The sequence below is a fragment of the Agelaius phoeniceus genome, chromosome Z (assembly GCF_051311805.1).
Source record: "Agelaius phoeniceus isolate bAgePho1 chromosome Z, bAgePho1.hap1, whole genome shotgun sequence".
Taxonomy (NCBI): Eukaryota; Metazoa; Chordata; class Aves; order Passeriformes; family Icteridae; genus Agelaius; species Agelaius phoeniceus.
The window spans coordinates 71,125,712-71,145,976 of record NC_135303.1 but is presented as its reverse complement, the minus strand read 5'-3'; the positions used below and the strand labels follow the sequence as shown (position 1 = coordinate 71,145,976).

General features: G+C 39.8%; 1 protein-coding gene across 3 annotated transcripts in view; it reads left to right on the top strand.

Moving 5' to 3' along the window:
* The first annotated feature begins 811 nt into the window (after positions 1–811).
* Positions 812–20,265, top strand: part of LHFPL2 (LHFPL tetraspan subfamily member 2) — a 120,251-nt gene continuing 100,797 nt past the window's right edge. For 2 of the 3 annotated variants that reach the window (XM_077171976.1, XM_054652275.2), the window contains exon 1: positions 1,090–1,384. The gene's annotated coding sequence lies outside the window, so the exon portion shown is untranslated. Of the gene's footprint in view, positions 951–1,089; positions 1,385–20,265 lie in introns of those variants that run through there. The other variant, XM_077171977.1, reaches the window with a different exon arrangement.

Sequence of the window (20,265 nt, the reverse complement as noted above, 5' to 3'; positions counted from 1 at the left end):
TGGAATGTGCTCTTGCAGAGTTGAAGACTTTGGAGTCCCAAGTAGTCAACAGGATCAGCCTGCACTGATCAGCCTGCTCTGTATCATGTCAGTAAAAGGATAATTTAGTCAAAAGCCATAGCTTCAAGTAAATCTAGTGTTTGTGAAAGATACTGTTCCGATAGCAGTGAAAAGACAACTCCTTGCTTTTTTTCAGAAAGACAGCTTTAGCTGCAGCAAATCAAATTTTGCACTGGTGTAGCACTTCATTTATGTCCCTGAGATACCCAAAGTGATTTATTTTATTGACCAACTTAGCAGCTGGTTTTATCTGTTGCAACAGCCAGCTGCAATCTAGCAAGTGAAGCTGACACCGAGATGAGCTGTATGAAGTTAGACACCTGTCATCCACTTACAACGAGCAGCATATTACACAAGGGTGCAACAGTGTGGGATAGCAGAGGCATGCAGAGACATGTCCAAGCCTAAACCTTAATTTTCCCTGCAGATGCTTTAAATGAGTGTCACTGCTTGTAGACACGTATGTGCTTGGCATTAGACACCTCAAGATACTTTAAAAATTACAAAGTTCTGGAAAAGCCTGGGTCATCAGAGTGTTGCTTTGAAACTGGAAGAGTGTTAAATATGATTTTAAAGGGGTATCAGTGGGAAATTATTTGTTCTGAGGGGGAAAAGTTTGAAAATGGAAGCATTGTAGACTTTTTAGACATTCTCTTGCAATATAAATTGTATTTCTGAAGGTCTACACCAAGAGGAATTTTTGGATAGGAGGAGTTGCTGTTTACCACTCCTGCTTCCCATTCAGTGCATCCACTATGGCTAGGTCCGGTGGTGCAGACTGTGATGCGACGTGCATTAGGCAGTACCGGGCCTGACACTGCCAGTTGTGCTGCCCGGTCCGTTCTCAGCCTGGATGTCGGACGAGGCAGATGGAGAACCCTTGGACATTGGTAATTCAAACGCAAGGATGGCGGGGCAGCGGTTATTTGTGCTATTTCCAGAGCCTCTCTCCCCGGCTGAGATAGCGACCGGGGCACGCCAGCCCGCCCATGGCCGCGGTGCCTCCACGCCCCGGCCCGGCTCCCGCCCGGCCCCGCTCTGGGCGCTTCCCCGCGGCCGGCGATGTGGGAGCAGGGGACGTCAGCCTGAGGGGGCCGGTCCTGGGCAGGGCAGGGCGCCCGCGTCCCGGCCCTCCCCGCCCCTCGCCGCGGCTCCCTCCCTCCGGCTGGGGGCGGCCGGGTCGGCCCTCGCCGGGATCCCATTCCTCCTCCCTCGGTGCATGGTCGCGGCGGGAGCGGAGGAGGGTGAGCCCGGCGGGGCGCGGGCCGGAGGCGGCGGCGAGAGCAGAGCCCGAGCGCGGAGGAGCCGCCTCTGCCTGGCAGCGGTGAGGCAGCGGCACCGCTGAAGTTGTGCGGGACTGGGAGGACGGGAGGGAGGACCGGGACCGCTGGCTGCGCTTCCATTCATTGCAGGAGCGGCGGCCGGGCTGCTGCTTCTCCTGGGCCAGGGCTGTAGCCTTAGGGACAGGCCGGGGAACAGTCGCGGCGGGACGGGGCACAGCGCGGAGGTGGCGGCACGGACGGGGCTGTGGCACCGGCGAGAGCCGCCCGGCGATCGCCGGGGCAGCGGCGGAGCGGGACGGCGCCCGGGCGCCTTCCCCGCGGGGAGCGCGGCGGGGACCCAGGGCGCGACCCGGCGAGGCGCCCGCGGCCGCCAGGCTGCCTCCTTCCCTCGCTCCCTCCTTCCCCGCTCCCCTTCCTCCCGCGCGGCGGTCTTGCCGAGCCCCGCTCCCGGCGGGACGCGGATCTCTCCGGCCAGCGGGAGGGGTTCCGCGGCGCTTGGCCGTGCTCCGCGCACACGTCCGGCACCGCGGGGCGGCCGCGCTCCCTCCGCGCCCTGAGGAGCAGGGCGGGGCCGGGCGGGCACCGCCCGTCGAGGGGCCCCGGTCGGCTTCGTGCGGGACGGGTAGCGGGAGGCGGGCCGCTCCTGGCTGCCCTGGCCGCCCTGGCCCGGGCACCTGCAGCCTCTCCCCGCGGGCACGGGAGCTTCTTGACTTTCCGCGAGCTGCCTCTGGGAGCGGCAGTTCAAAGCTCACCTGGGTGCATTCGCATCGCTGACACGAGTTCTTCATACCCGTCGTGTTTCTGGGACCAGTTTTTGAGGGAGGGATGTGTGTGTCTGCGTGTATGTATGTGTGTATTTTAGTTTTTAGGGCCCTTCAAGGAAAGGCAGGAAGTAGGTGGCACAGGTTACTGGTGCAATTTTTTTGGTAGTTTAGGTGTCACTCCAAAGGCACCCAGTAACACACCGGTGAGATTGGATCCCATAATTCAGAAGTTGTGGGTGTGCTGGAGCAACATCAAGTAAAACAGAATGGGCTGGCAGTGCCGTGTCCAGACAAGTGCACACGCTGCCAGTACCTGGTGGCAGAGCAGCAGCGTTGCACCATCACAGTAAGTTTACACCAAGCCAGAGCTAAGCAGACGAGTCCCTGCGAATGTGTGCATCCTAATGAGAGATGTATAAGTAGGAATAAATGAGCACAATTACAGAGCTCCAGCTGACCTCATCCAGAAGAAAATATTATATATGTTAATAACAAGGTTTGGCTTTCTTAGGGAAACATTTTTAGGCACCATTACTGATCCCTTAATGAAGATGTCTCCTTGGTCCCAATCCTGCAGTGGGTTCTGACTGCTCAAGCTCATACCTGCAAGGGGTCCTGTTGTTTTCAATGGGTTTGCTTTGGTGGCAGACACCTTATGCTCCTTATGGTAATTCATAGAGACCTAAATTTATGCTGTGCACAGAGAGTGGCTAACTGGGAAATGTCAGTGACATTACATTTTATTTTTTCTAAACCAAACATACTACAAAAATATAAACCAAATTAATCTCTGGGATCTTCTTGAGTATTCTATCCATGTTCATGCATTGCTAGGTCAGGGTATAGGCAGACTGTTAAGATGGTTGTTAATGAGATGGTTTTATCTCAGATATGGTTTCATGGGACCATTGCTCAGTTTTTCATTCCATATGCTAGTTGCAGCCACTCCAGCTTTAATCACAGCACTGCTTTCTTCACAGGATTTCTCCCTCTGAGTCATGCAGTGGGTTTAATCAGTATGGAGGAAATTGCCCACTTTATCTTTTTTTTTAGTTAATCGTCTGTTTTTATTAAGCATTCTGGGAAATGTTTGCATGATGATGTACCCACACGTCAGGCAAATAGTAGTAGTGTGTCATTTTCTTTTACAACTGTGAATCCCTGGGAATGGATGCAGCATTGCTGTGTAAGAATGTTACAGTTATTTTTATTACTTATTTAATCAAAACATCATTCCTCCACATCTTCTAAGACAGTCTTGATTGTGCTGGGCTGGTAAGTTAGGATCAGAAGTACTGCTGGCAAAGACTGAAAGGAAGCCAATAATTGCCATGATCCTTTTTCATGTTCTAGCTTGTAGCTGTGAAGATTGCTTGTGGTGTTCTATAATACAGTAGGACAATAACTTATTAACTGCTATGTGTTGTTGCATCAGCAGAACCTGACTGCGCTACAGGTGACTGTTAAGTTGGCAACCAGGCAAGAAACTTGGTGTTCTATTTTGCATATGATGTAAACATTGCTGTTTCAATAATAATTACATGAAAATGAAATGCTTCATTATTTGAGTGTGTTGGAGAACAGAATTATTATTCATCAAAATTTGTGTTTCCAGAAGGTTCTACTCTGTTAGACATTGAGTACCCATTGGAGGGCTCCCCAGTAAAAGAGAAGTGGTGGTTGCAATGCTGGGGATGTGTTGAACACAGGATGGCAGCTCCTAGCTAATGTAAGATTTCTGCAAATCAGAAGGAAAAAAAAATCAGGCAAGATAAGAGTTTCTGGGAATTTTACCCTCAGCATCTTAAACTAGCTTGTTACAAGACTAAAACGAAAGAGTCTGTCGACATACAAATAGCCCCTGGTGAAGCTGCTGTTTGCCTCAGAGCTATTTATTAAAGCTTAAAGTGGGAGGGTGATGGCTGCCCTGCTGTCCCTAACTGTCCTCACTTCCTACACACAGGTGTGTGTTTGTGTGTTTGTGCCCCGGCACAAGCACACACAGCTCCTCTTGTTGGCTGATCCTTCACACCATCCAGCCTGTAGGGAGGAGAGCAGTGCTCAGCTTCTCACTGCTGGTAGCAATAAGAGAAACAGTTTTATGTCTCCATTCCTTCCCTGTGAATAAGGGCTTTCTGTGTCTTCCTTTGTCCTGCTTTCCTCTGTGTTTTCAGTACCTCCCTTCCCTCTCAAGAGTTCCCATTCTGCTGCTTTCTGCCTACATGATAAATAATTTTTGGGGGAGTCAGCATTTTGAACTCATTTGGGAACAAGGAAAGAGGTGGCAAGTTGCTGGAAGATGTTACTGATTCTCAGAGCCCTTTTTTGATGCAAAGACAATTGCTGATGTAGTTGACAAGTCTGTTAAAATAATATGAAAGACTTTTCCCTTCTGGCTTTTCAGCTTTCCCTTCTATCTCTTTATCTTTCTTGAAAATTGGCAGGATACTCCTGAGCTGTGGTGACTAAAATCTGCCCTGCGAAAGTGGAACTAACAGGATGCATTTTTCCAAAATCACTGTCCTACATATGGATGAATTGGAATAAAGCTGAATGTAAGGCATTTGTAAAGCCCAGTTTAAAAAAATAGTATTGTTATCCCTTGCTTTTTAAAATTGCTCAGGAGATGTGGCCAGATACTGTGAAAGTTGTCTAAACAAGTACTGTTTTACTGTCTTGTAAGAAAAGTGATATTTTCATGTTGTACTGCTGACAGAAGGTGAGGCATTTTGGAAAAACCTGCAGATCTGAGGTCTTAATTTCTTTTTAATATGCCTTTGTTTCACTTTACAACTCTAGCAGGTGAGACATTAACCATGAATAAGTATTTCAACAACAGTTAATCAATTTTCCTAGAAGTATTTTCCTAAAAGACATTTTTGTGGTAGGTAATTCCAAAGAAAACTAAATGCAGTTTGTTTTTACAGTGGAAAATTAATTAAATTATAAATTTGCTGTAACAGCAAACAGCTGATTGCAAATGTACCTGATCTATGTGAATGGATCAGGAGCGTATCTGAAATTCTGAACTGTGGCAATATACGTAGCAGTTGGACACTTCCACTATGTATCCATGATTGAGTATAAATAAATCACAGCAAAAGATATTTAGGGACTGTTGTGCTGTTCACATAATCAGTGGGTTCCAGTTTCTGATTCACTAATGTAATTTAAAAAATCAAACAAAAAACCAAAAAAAGCATGGTCTTTTGCTAAAAATTATTTTCTCCAGTTCTCATTGTCTTCTGGTTCTCATAATCATACTGTCTTTTTCATTTTGGAGCTCTATAGTTAAGTTAGATGTGGATTCTTCAAAGGAGAATCCAGAATATCTGAGACATTGATGCATGAGAGAAATGCTGCTGCAATTTGTTCCCTAAAATACTTCTTATGTATTTTGTTTTAGATGTTGTTGGTTGGGGTTTCTTTAAGGGTTTCTCTGAAGCCTTTGGGGAAAACACATGAACTAAATGATAAACCATGAGAATGAAATACCATAAAAAGAGCAAAAATGTCTTGAAGAAAGCATAATTTTGTGTTTCAGCCACTGAGAGTACTATAATGAACCCAGACACACAAGGAAGGCTTATTTTAGCTGATTTTTTTCACCTTTAATAGTTTCTACTGCTGAGAAACAATCAATGAAGCAATATTGCTGAAACAGCTGTTCAGTCTCCTTTGTCATTGGTGTCACTGCTGTATTTTCAGTCTTCTTTGTCTTATGTCATCTTAAAGATGGTAAAGGTATTTTTGGACTGATGCATTCTATGTGGTATCTTACATCTTACTGATGAATATGTTTTGGATTTTAATTATACAAACAGTAGTAGCTTTAGAGTTGACTAAGTGATCTTCATGCTTGCTGATGCCTGATATTGCATACATATATGCCTTTATAGTACATCATTTCTGAAATTCAGCAATAAGTATCAATCTTGTCATTCTGTTCCAGATCAGTAGCAGTAAGTTTTGTAGATAAAATAATATACTACGCCTTAATAGTACAACTGATACTTTACCTTAAAGTTTGACGGTAGCTTGCCAGCCTTTTCATCCCTCTTGATCCCAAGTAAGTTTTTCTGTAAGGGTGCTTTAGGAGAAAATCCTGTGAGTTTACTGCTAATAGAAATGGTCAATATTGTGATTGTAGCAATTATAACCAGGGCCTGGTCTGAATTGAATGTTGCATTACTTTATTAAAAGCCATACAGTTTTAAAATCTGTTTTGTTTGAGCAGTGTGACTTCTCAGGGTGGTTGAGACTTCGGTTAGCCATGACAGGACTTTCTTGGTTCAGCTTTCAATGATAATCCCTTAAACCTGTTTGGAAAGAATTACCTGTGATGTGGGAAGATAAATTCAGTCTCTGTATTTATTTGATCTTCTGTATTTATTTGATCTTCTGCTGAGATTGCAGATAGGGTGCCAGTTGGTGCCATCTGTGTTTATAGATTTTGCAATACTATTCACTGGGAGATTATCTGAAAGCCAAATCAGTTTACATAGGTCAGTGAATTGCAGCTTGCAAGGCTTTTGTCTGGGATCATTGTAAACAAGTTTTCCAGACTTTTCATTGAACTTTCATTTGTCTAAACCTGACCTCATCACTGAAGTGTGTGGTGGTGATAATACACCAGTATTATATGTTGGTAGATACATTTGTCTTTAATGGTTATGTACTCTTGTTTTGTCTCTTAGCATGTGTGTATTACTTCGATACATCATCTGCAAATAGTAAGTGTGTGGAGGGAAGGCTCTGCCAAAAATACTTTCATATAAAGGGGTGAGGTTTTTTATTTAATATTTAATAAGTCATATATATGTACAGTGTTGTAAATATAGTTACTGTTCCTGCTGTTAAAGTACCTGCAGAAGAGAAGGTGCTGCAGATAGGAGTACGTATTCTATCAGATATTAGGAGTTTACTGATGTTCTGATTTCAGCTGAGTTAGTTATTTTCCTTCAGAATAGCTGATATAGTCCTATGTTTTGGGTTTAGTATGAGACTGATGTTGATAGCACAGTGATGTTTTTGTTGTTGCTGCGGTGTAGTCGCACCAAGTCAAGGACTTTCAGCTTCTCATGCTCTGACAGCAAATAGACTGGGGTGAACAAGAAGTCGGAAGGAGACGCAGCCATGATAGCTGACCACAACTGGCTCTAGGGATGTTTCACACCAAGTCCTATGGTGTGAAACCAGCGTTATGCTCAGTAATAAAGCTAGGGGAAGAAGAAGAAGAAGAAGGGGATCGCAGTGATGACGTTTGTCTTCCCAAGTCACTTTTACCTGTGATGGAGCTCTACTAGTGATTGATGAGCTGCTCTGCTGGTGATTGATGAGCACTGACCTGCCCATGTGAAGCATTAGTTCAATTCCCTGTTTTGCTTTGCTTAAGTGCATGGCTTTTGCTTTACCTATTAAAGTGTCACAAGTTTTCTAATTTTCCCTTTTCTGATTCTCTTCTCTATTCCCATGAGGGAGAGTGAGTGACAGTCATGACAACGAAAGCAGTATTTTTACAGAGTACCTCAACAGAGTTCTTTTGTGCAAAGAATGGCAGCATCTTTCTGCACAACTGTTAATACTGATAAATAGTACATACTGAAATATGCTTGAAATATAAAAATGCTTGAAATAAATAAAAAAAAATTTGGAGAATATCTTGTGCAAATATTCCAGTTCTTGCAGCCTTCTATGAATTTTTTTCAGAAAATAAGGCAGTAGGTATTCATAGTCATCATGAAAATTTTGGCAATTGTAACTCTATTTCAGAATAGCTACCTGATAAAACCTGAATGCCATTCTGCACAGGCAGGTCTGAGTAATTTAAAGTTTACAAGAAAAATTTAAATATAAGTTCTAGTTTTAATATTGTAATGTATTCTTTTATTTTGCATAAATTTGAAATAGTAGCATATATTTTAATTTTATATTCAGTCATATTTGTGGTTATGATTCTGTGCTCTTAGAAAATCGTTTTAAGTTAACATAAGTGGTGGGATGAATATGGCATAATAGTAAAAGTTTCATGCATTCTTGCATCTCATCACTCTCTCTCTCTCTTTCTTCTCTCTATCTCTATCTCTGTGCATTGATTTTTCTCCAGCTAGTTTTTATCTGGTATGGATTCCCTTTGAGGACTTAACAAAGGTCTCATTTTTCTCTGTTTTGGGGCTTTTAAAGGTACTAATAGACATAGTACATGACAGCTGGCATATAAGATATTCCACAGACTGCCCAGCTGATTGCACTGCTGAGATGGTAGATCATTTAGCAGAGGTATCCAGTTTGCAAGAATGTGGATGAGGTTGGTTTGTGTTGTGTATACATGTTTATTCAATCATTAGTCATGATCATGACTGCATAAGATCAGTGCAATTACCTTCAACCAATCTTTACATCTAAGTGGCCCAGACCGCATTCCATGACAGCCCTGGCAGCTTGAATTAGAGCTTGCCTTTTATTGCAGCTGAATTTGGAGTATGGAAATATCCAGCCTTTCTTGAGCTTGGTTACTGCAAAAGTGGTACATGTTAACATGAAAGAGTGAAGGTCCTGTCTAAAACAGAGCTTTAGGAATAGTCCAATTTTTTGGTGTTTGACTAGCTTGTATCAACAGTTTACTTTGTTTTTCTGTTGCTCACTGCATGCATTGCACAGTAGGTAAACAATCCTTAAGAGTACACTGGGGCTGTCTCACATACTCATGTGTGTACTCTGTATAGTATGCCTCCACTTCCCAACCAGATTTAAAGAATCTCCAGGCAAGGTCAGAGAATAGAAGTCCACGTTTTCAACAAAATTTCTCCAGCTCTTGGCTGGTGGTCCCTCATTCTTTATACAGGTTCCTTGGAGTTGGGCAAGGAAAGGGTCTCAACAAATAATTTATTTGTAAGCATGTTGTAACTTCTTATTTTCCAGAGCAGTCAACTCTGTAGCTCCATTTAACCTTCCACTCCTCCCACTTTTTTATTTTGCTGTTGTTAAATCATTGAGAGGAAGAGATTCCACCTGACATCTCAAGAAGATCATACAAAGATAGGACTAGAAGAGACCTTATGGCATCATCTACCCCATTCTTCTGCCTCAGATTAGGATCATCCGTATCTGTCATCTGTGACTTGTTCTAAGGAACTCAGTGGTCTCCCTTACATCGTCATGACTTATGAAAATTTTCTTTGTGTCTTATCCAGTTAATTCCTTTCTTGTAGTAATTTAATACTACCATTGCTCATTCTACATCTGTCTAGGACAAAGCAAGTAATTATTTTTTGTATGGTGTATTTTTTTAGCTATAATAGCCTACTTTTTTTCACTTCACAGGCACTGAGTTTTGTACATCAGTTATTTTTGTTGCTTTTCTTTGGGTTACCTTTCATTACTTCACATCTATTTTGTTTGTCCAGTTAAGAATATATTTGTCTTGATGCTCTAATGATGTAGAATAAAACAGAATGGGATCCTCTTCATACTTACTGACGTGATGAGGATCTTCTTTTCAGCTCTATGACTCTCTTCAGCAGTTAAATTGGTGAAGAGAAGAGACAACTAGGATGTGATGGTACTTTTATAAAAACTTGAATGGTGTTGTGAGGGGCTTAGGGATAAGTTGTTCATTTTCTGTCCCAGTACAAGAGCTAATGAGCATGAAAATGAAACTAGCAGGTGTTGGGTTTGGAATAGCAAAAAGAGGAATTTTGTCATGCACATATATTAAGTTGTGTAACTCCACAGGATGTTGTGGATACTGAAAATTTATACCAATTGAAGTGAAACTGGACAAAATTAATGGAAAAAAGAGTCTGTGAGGGATTATTAAATACATAAGCATGACCTCTGGCTTTGGAAGTCCCTGAGCTGCAAATTATTGGAGACAAGCGTATTTGGGGAAAGTATGACTAAATGATTACACTATTCTCATGCTCTTCCCCAGACATCTGCTTTTGGCTGCTCTTGGAGACAGAGGTACTGGGTAGACAATTTGACCTGGCATAATTTTAGATTTGTCCTTTTAAATTGTAAAAACTCAAGACACATTTTTCTATGAGTTAACAGCTCAGGGTAGCATCTGCAACCCTTGTACTTTTTAGAGCAAAAGCCTCCAATCCATTTTCCGTGTAATTTAAGACAGAAGAACTTTCTTAATAAAACACAAAGATTACCATGAACATTTGTCTCCTGCCAGTTGGCGTGAATTGCAAATTATGTTTCATTTCAGTCATGCTAAACTGCCAGATGAGATAATACATATTGTCTCATTTAGGCAATCTAGGCAGCTATGTCTGTAATCTTAACTTGGCTTTTCTGAATTATTTTCTCCTACGTGTGTGTGAAATTGTGTTTAATATGAAAGTTTTTTGGTTTTTTGCCCATCTCCCCTTCTACTCTAGATACATTTTAACTGCTTACATGAACACGTTACATGAGATTCCCCACAGAGTTAGAGGAAAGACTGAAAGCCTTTATGACTCTGATGGGGACAGAGGGGTGTAGAAGGAGGAGGATGCTTTGTTGCTCTTTACCCTACAGACACTGATTTACTGGCTTGATTTAGATTGTTGATTCAATGATGCATCTTTAAGGCACTTGTAAGTGAATCAAAACCCATAATCACACGATGCAAATGTCTCATGTAAATACAACTTTTCATCCCCAGTTTTAATGTTAACCTTATACTAGTAGATTTTCTGCTCTGTGAGATGTTGCTCATCTCTCTGTGACTCTGACAATACCTAAACAGATAGATATTATTTGTACTTTTTCAGCTGATGTGAAGTCGGCTTGAATGCAGCATCTTGCACTCAGGCAAACTTGACAGAAGTGTGCTTGTGCCTGTGCTTGCTTGGGCATAAATTTGTATTGCATAGTGGTTGTACAAAATGGTAATGTACCAAATGGTAATCTGGCATAAATGAAGACACCGCCTTCACACCGACACATATGTTGCACATGTCTACTTTTCTGTCATGTATTAATATGTTTAACATGTTTTGGCTGAGTTTTCTAAAATGAGTGTGGGGGTTAAGTTAATAGTGTTTTCCCTCCAGACGCTATCTGTAGGCTGCTTCATGTTTTACCCCATAAAAGTTTCCTCTATTCTTGTAATATCAAATAAACAATTTTATGTTCCTTCTCTCAGTGGTTTGGGGCATGAGGAAAAGCAATTTTGCCAGGAGGTGGAAAGCCTGTGCAGTGATCCTAGTGGCAGTGAAGGTGTTTTATGCCAGGTATTAGGCTGTTCTGTGTTACTGGTGGTTGATTTTCCAGATTTATCTTGTGCTACTGCAATGGACTCTAAGTTGAAGAGGAAAGGATCATGTAGGTATTAGGAAATTCCTCTCTGAGCCTCTCTAGTCTGTAACTACATCTGCTGTTTGGGTAAATAGATCATGCTTTTATTCCATACACTTTGCTTCACATACCAGAGTGGGCTTTATTTGAAGTGTGGGGCTTTGGAGGTAGGAAGGGAAAGGCAACATTTTGGTTTGTGTAGGTGAGACGGTTGAAGTTTCTTGTAAAGAACTGTGAGTGCTCTTCTGTTATTGTTGCGATATTTGTATATAGTAACTACTTTGATCTCTACATAGCGAGTGAACATTAATTAATGCTAGAACAGTAAAGTTGTTTTCTGACTGCTTTAAGAATAGACTGTAGGAAACCCTAAAAGTATTCTTTTGTTCAAATATCATCATTTGATACTTGCAGATATTTGAACTGATGATGTATTTGCATATAGCAAACAGAATTCTCTTCTCTGAGGGATTATTAAAGCTATGCCAAATTCAGTTAGTCACAGTCAACAGCATCACAGCTGGGTATTTTGGAACTGAAAAAAGAAACTATTCTTTTTAGGCAGTAAAGTTTTCCAGTTCTTCTGTTGGACTAAAACACCTCTCCTGTATGGACAGAGAAAGATTCACCTGTCTTTAACTGATTATACTTATAAGTGTGCCAGGTAACATGAAGCTACTGTTTAGATATCTAATTGTCTTTTAGCCGAAGAATAGTGCAAGGTTCTTTGCCAGACATTCAGGGAATGTATTGGAGAGGCTCACACTGTAAATGTGATCTGTGAAAACAATAAACAAAAAAAAAAAAAATCTGTGTAATGGTTTTTCTCCATTTAGCCTTTTGCTATTGAGTAATGCTGAAAAAAAAAAGAACAAAAAAAGTGCCATTGTATCTAGGTATCTATCATGATTGATTGTTCATTGACCTCATATATTGACTGAGTAATTTTTTTTCTTCCAGTGAGGATGAAAAGCTCATATTTGAGTCAAACAAACCAAATAATATGGAAAACAAATCTCTCCCTTTCCAATGCACCTTCCTTTACTGGAAGGACTGAACAAAAACTGATAGTATCAGTGCTGTCATTGCTCTCTTGTGTTCTTCTCTATCTGATAATGTTAAATGCTATTTAGAAGCACTGGTTAATTAAAATCTAGTAGTAATAGTACATCAGACTTGTGTCTGTCTGGCCTGAGACAGACACAAGTTTATCAGCTGACGAGAGCAGTTTATATGTAGCCATCTTTACAAAAGTGAAATATACTCCACATCCACTCCAAAGCCTTCAGCTGTTACAGCTCATAGGAGGAAGTTGGTCTGATAGCTGAGGAATGAGCACTTCCAGTCCCAGTGTACGGTGAAGTGGTTTGCAGTCTGGGGGGAAACACAATTTTCTGCTACTTACTTTTTGCGGGCTGACTTGGACCATTATGTGTCCTTCCTCCCTCAAATTCTCAGAAATACAAAGTTTCTTCTTTAGAAAGCAGAGGCTTGTTTTTAAGTTTGTTTCCTGTGGTTTTCTGCATAGCCTCAGAAGTTCGGAACATCACTATGTATCTTCTTATTTAAAGAGGAAGCAGGTATGGTCAAATATTTGTTTTTCCTAAAGGAACTGTAATTGGTGAGAATAACAAAAAATGCTTTACATTAAATAGGAACAAATAAGGATTTAATATGGCTTAGTATACAGAGATGTCTTGAAGAGTCCTGTGCATGGGGCACTGTAGTCATCAAGAGAGGAGAAGGCAGAAGGTCCAAGTGACAGTGCAAGGGGCCCCTCTTTGTGATCTTCCTTGCTCAGGACAGGGAGCATTCTGTCTTTGGGTAGCCACAGGCATCTTGATTTTGTTTGAGAGAAGTGAAGAGTGTATTTGCATTTGCCTCATTACCTGATAATAGAAATAGTCTTTGTGCTGGTCTTGCAGTGAAGCTGGTGTCCTGCTTAAGGAACAATAAATAGGTCCACCAACCTCTTCTGTCTGCTGCTTACAAATAGCAACTTGATAAAGTCTCTTTGCTGTACGCCACTGTTCTTGTTTTTACATATAACTAAATTAATTATTTGATCCTGGATGAGTTACATGTCCTCATAGCTCCGAATTTAACTAGTTCGAATTGTATTTTTCTGTTGTTTTAACATGGGCATGCCATTAATGGTTTAATAATCTAGTATAGTCTTTGTCTATGAACCAAGAGGAATGAACATTGCTGCTCAGCATTGTCCTTAGTGAGTAGAGGCTGATTTTAAGCTTTGAATCTTAATTTCTCCATGCATAATTTATTTTACTTGTTTTTATTTGTGTGTGTGTGTTTTCATTTGACTGAGATAAAGATTTAAAGCAGAAAACTATATATGGCTATAGTTAGCATGAAACTGTCTAGGCTGCAGAAGCTTGATTTTTTTTTCTGTTTTTTTCCCCTCCTTTTTTCTTTGAAGTTCACATGCCTTCACAGTGGAATAAATGATTCAGTAGTTGGTCCATCCCACTGGATTATGGATCTGTTGAGAGCCAAGTTTTTGAATGGCTCCTTTGTGACCTATCTTATTTTGAAGATAGGATACATTTGTTTTTTTGGAAAGGGCTGACATACCTAACCTGTCAGCCAGTTGGAGGAGAAGCAGCTGTTGAATGAAAAATTTCAGATTACTTCTTCTGTAATTTAACATGATCAGGAAGTAGTTGGTTTTCCTTTTCCTTTGCATGTAGGTTTCCTTTGCATTGTAGGCTGGCACAATATCATCCATACCCACTTTTGTGGTTGCTGACTGTGGCTCAGAGACCTTTGTAGCTCTGAGGGCTTTTGCATCTTGAAGTTTTGAAAAGTAAATGAAGCAGTCAACAGAAGACTTTGTTTTTCCCGTTTGCATTGGCTTATTGGGGAGTTCAAGCCTGTGAAGAGGCCTGTAGCTATTCCTGCATCCTCAAATGCCACTGGGATAGCTGGCATTGAGTCTGGCAATGATGGTAGCTCTTGGTGCTGGTAACCATTTGGTGAATGTCTCTCTCTCCTTTTCCAGCCATATGTAAGTGATCTGAGCATTGCCTTGGGTGGGTGAGTTGCTTCATCACTAATATGTGTGACTTTCTGGAGGAAGTGTGTGGTCCAAGAGACCTCACAGATTTCCTGAACATGGCCCACACTGTAGTTATGTCTGTTATTTATTAAATCCTTTCAGAAACAGAAGATAAACTAAGTTTTCCTAATGACTATGTTTTTTCATAGGCTTAAATGAGCTTCTGCCTGTAGAGGGGAAATATTTTGGCTCCCTTTCACTTATTTTTCTGTGTACTAATGTTTTTGTGCAGCTCAGCTGGAAGATTCACCACCTACACATTGGTTTATCCCAGCACAAGATATATAGCTGTTTAAATGTGTGAATAGTTAAATTTTTAAACATGTGTACTGTCTGGAAAATATTATAAAAGCAAATGTCTGTGTGTTGCAGTTTTTATTATGTTTAATATTTATAATAAAGTGATTGTTTGTTACATTGGTAACTTTTGTGATGTATTTTGAGTCTCAGAAAAAAACACAGTCTTAATTTTGATTGATTAGACATGCGAAAAAAGTACCATTTGACCGTAATTGCCATGCAGAACACCTAATACATGATTTTCCATGACAGAAATTTTTGAAGAAAATATCATCAGATAGACATCATATTATCATATCTCACTGAACATCAAGCATCCCAAATAAATTAAGAGGAAGAGACTGAGTTTTATCTTGAAATACGTTATTTAATATTATGCAGTTATGCAGTTTAAACTAAAAAGAAAATGGGTCCGAGAAACCTAAAAACTACTAAAGAACTAGGAGAATCTGTAAGATCTGAGTTTGAGGTAGTAAGGAAAAATTATGAGTTCCAATTGTATGCAAAAAATATTTTCGGGACCAACAAAGGTGAGGAGAGAAAAAATGTTTCTTTCCTGTTTTATAAACACTTCTTTGTCCATTTACATTTATGTTTGTTTGAATTGCAGGCATTTCAAGGTACCTGTTATGAAAAGTTGTTGATGGACTCACAGGAATTAAGAAGAAGGTGTTAGAAGGATCAAAGGGTTGGTGGGAAGATTTATGAGGAAAACAAAACTACTCTTAATAGACTTTTTGAACAGTGCTGAAACTAGGTCAAAGAAACAAGGTGATAATGAAATGAAGAAAATTGTGAGCTGTGTGTCAGTGTTACGTTTTGTATTGAAATAATTTTCTCTGGAACTGTTTCCCATCAAATACCAAAAATTGCATTAGTCAGATAAAATAAAATTAAGTGGGTTGCTTTGTTCAGAAAGCAGTGCTGTAATGAGCAGTCTTGCATTAACCTACACTGAGCAGACTGTCTATTGCCTACTTCCAATTTCTGAGAACCATTTGTGGGTTTGTGCTGTTTTTAGATGAACTTTAGCTTCATTATTGCTAAAGTTTGTTAGTTTTTGAACTTGTGTTAGAAGTTGTAATGAAAATATTTGCCAAATATTGATTTCAATATGCAGAATGTGCATGGTGATACTTAGATGTGTAGGTTTATCATTAACCCTTTCATTCTCCATGTCTGGGAAACTTTAATGTGTGATGATGTCTGATGATTAATGTAATCAGTTACTGGAAATTTTAAATTTAACCAATAGGCAATGAACTAGGTCAGACAAAACAAAGGAATAAGACCTCTGTTTTTAAAAACAGGTAAGCAGAATTTTTTGAATAAAAGGAATTGCTGAGATATTTCCATTCCTCTTCCAGAACCGCATAACTATATCTCTTCTTATGAATTAATGAGCACTGCTCACAATTTACTTCTCAGATAAATCAGTTACCAACTGCATTTCTAGTCATACAGTCTTCTGGTGTTTCCTTAAGAGGTGGGTTGACACACTGCCAGGAAGTGTGGTTCATTAAATTAATTATCAATCCCTGGCAAAGACAAATTTTGAAGTCATGAGGCACTTGCTCACTTCATAATTTGAGGAAGCTTTCTGTGATTCTTTCTGCTTTCATTTATAGTTTGTGCATTTATGGTTGATGCTTTAGAAAGATAAATGTTGCCCAAAAAATTATAACAATCAAAAGTTTGTAAAAGTAAAGTTAGATCATCCGTTTTTACAGTTACTTTTTCACTGCATTGCTGAACTATTAGGCTTGTTAGTTGCATGAATGGTTTGAATGGATTGACTTTTAAAGCAGCAACCAATTCCCCAACTTGTCCATATTCTGGCATGGCTGCTGTTGAGAAAAAGTGCTTCTAAGAAACTTCAGTATTCTGGAACATAACTGAGGGACATTGTTTTGCCATTAGGAAAACATGTTTGTTATCAATTGGTCTTTCATTATAGCTAGGGATTTTTTTAACATGAAAATTTAAAGCATTATCTGTGGTGTAATGGTTTTATTCTGAAACAGACTCCAATAATATCTTTGCTTTCCTCTCATAACAGATGAGGCAAAATTAGATGTTAAATTGGACTTCATTGTGATAGGACCAGAATAGCAGAAAATTAAATGGTGTCAGTTTCGTGATAAAATTTCAAGTATTGATTTTTGTATTGAAATTCTGTCTGTTAAATGGAGCGTCTATCTTGTTTCAGCTGAAATGAAGAGAATCGCTTCAAAAAAGTGCATGTTCACTTTAGTATCTTGAATTTTTTAATCTCCTGCTCCTGTCAGTTCCTCAGAGTCTGTATTTATTATTCTTTCAGTCAAGTAATGAAGTTGTGTTAAACATTTGAGAAAGAAATGGGTGTAGATAATAGTGAAAGGAGAGAAAGATTGACTTAAGAAATCTGTTGCTGTTTGAGTTTTTTTTTTAATTTTGTCATGTTTGGGGTTTTTTTAATGTTTTGTTTTGGGGGTTTTTAGGTTGTATTTTTTTTTTGTTCGTTTGGGGTTTTTTTGTTTCAGCTTTTTGGGGGTTTGGGGGTTTGGTTGGGAGTTTTTTGTTTGTTTTGGTTTTTGGAGGGTTTTGTTTGTTTGTTTGGGTTTTTTATGGTTGATCTGACTTTGGTAGAAGTAGAATGTTCTGAGTCTGCAAGTCAGCAGCTTTGGAAGGGGTGTCCAGTACTGGGAGGTTGTCTTGAGGTACCAACCCAACAGGTTTTATTTTTCAGTCACTTACAAAAGCCTAATTCTATTCATTTAACTAACTTATTTATTTATTTAATATGGCATTGAAGACACAAATTCCAATTCTTAAAACATGGTAAGACTGTGTAACAGATACACCATGAGCTATCTGAGATACACTTTCAGATGTTTTCAGGAGAACTGTAGTTGTTATGGTGACACAACACAGCTTTCATTTAGGGTTTTAAAAACAAAAAGGAACTGGAGTATGTCAAATAACACTATGAACATCCTAGCTACTTCTCTTTCTCTTCAGGAGGAATTAATGATTAATGTTGTCTGGAGCTGTATGGAATTGTAGAGAGGCCCATTATGCAGTGTTGACCTCCTGCTGATGAGAGTTTTGAGTATTTTTAAAGTTACCTCAGAAGATGACTGACACTTATGAGACGTAATCTTCCTTTCCTTTATAAAATTCTGCTTACTGACACTTGGAAAATACCAGCATCAATTATAATATGAACTGGTGCTGAAAATTTTAATAACTAGGAATAACTGTAGACAGCCTTTAGCTATATATTTGGGTTTCAAGTTTAGGTGGATCTGTTGATCTAAAATTGAAAAAAATTACTTTTCTGAAAAGTGATGAAAGACAGATGACCCATTTGGCAGTGATGGTGTGGCAGTACCACAGAGATCTGATGAAATTTAGAGGTACTATGAAGGGGAAAAGGAAGTGAATTGAAATGTGTGGCTTCTACCCATCAAAATTATACATGGTATATATGCTTAGGATCACATAGATGAGAAGAAATTCGTTCTGCATGTGCAGAAATGTAAATTGTAGGCTAGAAATTTAATTAAAAACCCAAATCCAGCATAGCTGATGTAGTCACAGTAAAAACCCTTTTCCAATAGTAAGTGCTCCATCCTCATTTTCAATTGTCTTAAAATTCTGAAAGAACATCAAATTTTTTCTAAATTATTTGAGAGCATACAGTTGCTGGAGAGTTTGTGGGTCCCAGAGTCTGGTCTTTAGCCATTGTATGCAGCTATACAGTAGATTCTTAATTTTTAAGAGCTTTGCAGAGTATGTCTTCTCATCATGACACAACTCAGAATGCTTCCCAGTGCCAGCTATTAAACTTCAGATGTCTTTTCATTTCTAAGATACACAGTATATCTGTATTAAATCTGAAATTAAAAAAATAATAGTTTTTTACATTAATCATTTGTGGTTTAAATTATTAGGGGAGAGTAGTAATCAGTGTTATCAGAACTTAGTTTCACACCTATTTCATCTCACAGGTGACTTCAGTTTTTGGATATTGAGGAGTCACCTACAAATCTTCTTTAGGAGAAGTCAAAACTCTGCCCCTTGAGTTTGATTGTCCTGATCGCTGTGCTCATGACTGTTGAGCTTTTTCTATAAGAAGCAAATTGAGCTGCACATTACAGTTTGGGTATTAGTATGAGTGTCATAACTGTAAATGAGAGAGCAAAACTAACAAGATATTTATAATTAATGTTATTCAGTATTTGGAACAGACACTGTAGCACTTACCAGAAATCTGTAACAAAACAGGCTCCAGTCTAATAACTACAGCCATAAACAGAATCCATTAAAATCACCAAGGCCAAAGAAAGTGCATTCAGAAAATCTGGAAAAGTTGAGTAGTTAAGTTCTTTGTTCTGTTAATCCTCTTCACCTCCATCCTCTTCACCTTTCCCACCAATTTTTTTTTTTCTTTTGGAGAAGTTTCAGAGACTAGAATATGACATAAGTGTTCTGTCTCTAGTTTATCTAGTTTATTAGATTACATGTGATGACTTAATGTTGTACAATAGACTTATGGGCTGGATCTGTGTTTTGTTATGGACTGCTGGGGAGGAGAGCTGAATGTACAGATGTGTGAGTGACTGTGCTGTCAGCCCTGAACAGTCAGAGTGCCCTTGCTGCCTGAGAAGGTAGCAGGCAGTGATACACTAGGAATGGCCACTGGGCCCCATCGTTTGTAGTTTCAGTCCTGACCTTCTGCATCAGGTTGTGGTAGGCAGCAATATTTCACTCCTCGAGCAGTGGGTACTGCCTTGGAAACCATGCTCTCCTTCCTCCAGGGAAAAGGTGCTGGGTGGACAGGATAGAAATGCTGGAAGAGGCAGGCTGTGTACATGACATTGGGCCGTCTTTGGTGGGATTGAGGTTAATAGGCAATAGAATAAGTGTATAAAACTAATGCTGACTGTTACAGGCTTGTGGAAGATTCATCTGATGAAAATTTCTAGGTTGTTTTTTAAGTGAAGTGACAAGTTCAGTTGATGGATAAAGTTGTGTAATAGACTTAGGTGAAGTACTTAACCTTTCAACAATCGTTTTTGTTCACAAAGTTAACCAAAACAAAATCAAAGTATCAGCTTTGACCTGGCTAACTGACAGGTGCCTAATGTAACAGTAAATATGGAGTTGTTCTTGTTTAGCTGGATTTGCAGATAAGCTGCTGTCTCTTCACTGGTTATTTTATTGGTGACAGAAATCACATTACCCGTGTGAGCCTCTGGAGAGTCACAAAACCAGAGCTTGCAAGGCTCTGACCCTGCTGTGGTCATGCAGCCTGACTTTCAGGGCAGTGGAGGCATTATATATTTCTGGATTAATTCTTGTTCAACCTGCCACGTGAAAAGAGAGTTTAAAAATCACCAGTGATGCAAAAAGTTAATGCTTTCCATGCCAGTAACATACAGCAGATAGTGGAATGACAAATAACAGAAAGAGAGGGTAATGTGGACAGGTTGGAAATTCTGAAGTG